Genomic DNA, 2,714 nt, shown 5'->3' on the forward strand with positions numbered 1-2,714 from the left:
ATAGATAGATAGATAGATAGATAGATAGATAGATAGATAGATAGATAGATAGATAGATAGATAGATAGATAGATAGATAGATAGATAGATAGATATAATGGCACTTTCTATTGACTTGTTTTAATCTGTTGCACTGATCTTGTTACTTGGACATTTTATGTAGCCTCATTTTTGTCAGGACACATTCTTTTGCTCTTTACTTATAGAGTACTTTTTGTTCTCTTGTTTCTGTTTGGAGCTCTGAAGACATGTCCTTTCTGCTATTATTAGCACATTTAAAATCCAACTGTTTAGCATTTAAGCATATTGGTTCGAGAGGTGGGTAGAGTACCCAAAAATTGCATTCAAGTAAGAGTAGCACTAAAAGTCTACTCAAGTATTGAGTAGACTTTTAAAAGTCTACTCAATACTCAAGTATTGAGTAGACTTTTAACCAAAATAATTTGAGTAGCTTATCAAATTATCAATCATTTAATACTTAAAAAACTACATCATCAGACGGACCAAAATATAAAGTTAAGTGGAAATTTTGGTATTTTAAGGACCAGAAGGACAATAATTCATAAAAGTAACAAAAAATAACAGAATCAGGCAAAGAAAATGTTTTTTCCAAATCAGTTTCTTTCAATATAAAACCTATGAAACTTTAACAAAAACTGAGGGTGTGTGTCTTTGTCTTAAAACATTTGTTTTTCATTCAGTAGTTAGAGAACCCCAAAATTTCACTCAAGAGTAGAGATAGGTAATAAAGAAATTATTCAAGTAAAAGTAAAACTACTCAGCATGTTACAAATATTCCTAAAAGTCTTTTGTTTTCAAAAAAGTTACTCAAGGGAATGTAGATGAGTAAATGTAACTAGTTACGTTACAACTATGGTTGTTACACATATAAACAAACGTAATAAACTGTTATTAAGAGCACAGAAGAAATTGAACTGAGTATTGCTGTAGAAAACTTGGTAAACTCACTTGGCTTTTATTTTAAAAGTCCACTGTGGAAGTACGGTGATAGTAGTTTCTGTTACTTTGACGAGCGGACAGCTTTATGACAATTAATATTGGGAGCGACCTCAGGCGGCCTTTACCGGACAGCCTTTTAAAAACGGGACTAATCCCGGCGGGGCTGTGCGCAGGGCGGGCAGCCGGTCACAGACACGTGTCTTAGTGAGTAGAGACGATCACCATTAGTAGGTCAGGTACGAAAAAAAACCCGCACACACACACACACACACGGGGCCGCGTTTCACACCGAATGCACCCGTTAACCCCGGACAGGCGCGCTCCCGGTACTCCCCGCTAGCTTCCGTGCACAGTTCCTCGCACTGATGTGTCTGTCTGCATCTGCTGGCCGCTGAGGACGGAGCGCTCCGGTTTAACGTTACACGAAGAGGCGGAGGGACAGAGGGGCTGCGCACCGGACATCTTTAACGTCAGTAACGAGATCGCCCGGTTGCTTTGATGCTGCTCTCATCGTGAAGAAAAAAAAACCTCTTCAAGTTCACTCGCCCTGTGTACGAATCTCCCCGTCTTCACATCATTTGCTAACCAACGGTTCGGCTCCGGAGCGCGCGAGCTATTACGTTAGGAGTCGGCCGTTGCTAACTTGTGACGGGCTGAAAATGTAATGTTTTATATTTACCGTGTCCTCCGTCCCTCAGCCGCCCACGCAGTCGCCCCACACGGTCGTGGCTCTCTCTCCCACGCTTCCCTGTCGTTCACTCTTTCTCTCTCCCCCACTCTCACTCTCTTCTCCCCCCTCCTCGCTCTCGTGCGCCCGCAGCCGCGTCTTCTCGCGCGCACACCCTCGCTTTCGCGAGCCGCAGTATGGCAAGCCGTTAGGACAAACAATGAGATGTAGATTGATACCGTGTTCTAAATCAGGGGTGTTCAAAGTGTGGCTGCCCTTTAAATGTTTTTAACAAACAAATTAAAATGTTCTTAAAATGTAAACTTCGACACAAATATTTATTTTCAACACAGTTAATTTCTATTTGCTATAAATGTACAATAGTGCCTCTGGTTTAATGAACTGTTTGTGCCCAACCGTTTTTATTTTTTTGGTTCAATATGACTCAGGTGTGAATTAGGACTATGGTAGATAAAAAGAAAGAGTAAATTTCTGCCAGAAAACTCAGAAATATTTAGATTAATCTTAGAAATTTTCAAGAAAAACCAAGGAAATTTCTGAGCTTGTAAAATCAAAGAAATGCTGGCAAAAACTCAAATTTTGTGATCTTATAAGAAAAAATAGGAAGTTTCTGAGCTTGTAAAATAAAAAAAAGCTGCCAAAAACTCAAATTTTGTTATCTTATAAGAAAAAATAGGAAGTTTCTGTGTGAAAAGTAAAAAAACATTCTAGAAAATTTCTGAAAATTTGAGATTAATCGCAGACATTTTCAAGGGGAACAAAACTCGGACATATTTGAGTTTGAAAAGTTGGAAATTTACTAAAACAAAACATGAACATTTCTGGGCTTCAGTAGTCAAAACTGTTTGATTTTTTAATTTCCACTTCTGTATTTTCTTTCTGAAGTTTATTATTATCATGCCCCAGGGATGCAGCTTGTAGATTTGAAAAAATCCTCCTCGTAAAGAGGAATAAATTAAGTACACGTTATCATTGATACTAACAGCTTGCCATATTATGGGGAACTCTCAAACCCCCCAAACATTAAAACTAACTTCTGGTTTGTCCTGCTTAACAGCTAAAAAAT

The 2,714-nt window shown here is 38.5% G+C and overlaps 1 protein-coding gene across 6 annotated transcripts in view; it reads right to left on the reverse strand.

The window, feature by feature from the left end:
* Positions 1 to 2,109, reverse strand: part of LOC103153066 (DNA (cytosine-5)-methyltransferase 3A-like) — a 54,017-nt gene extending 51,908 nt beyond the window's left edge. For 2 of the 6 annotated variants that reach the window (XM_007574344.2, XM_007574109.2), the window contains exon 1: positions 1,640 to 2,106. The gene's annotated coding sequence lies outside the window, so the exon portion shown is untranslated. The other 4 variants (XM_007574029.2, XM_007573887.2, XM_007574186.2 and 1 more) reach the window with 4 other exon arrangements.
* Positions 2,110 to 2,714: the final 605 nt, after the last annotated feature.

Source organism: Poecilia formosa, unplaced genomic scaffold (genome assembly GCF_000485575.1).
Source record: "Poecilia formosa unplaced genomic scaffold, Poecilia_formosa-5.1.2 Scaffold1, whole genome shotgun sequence".
Taxonomy (NCBI): Eukaryota; Metazoa; Chordata; class Actinopteri; order Cyprinodontiformes; family Poeciliidae; genus Poecilia; species Poecilia formosa.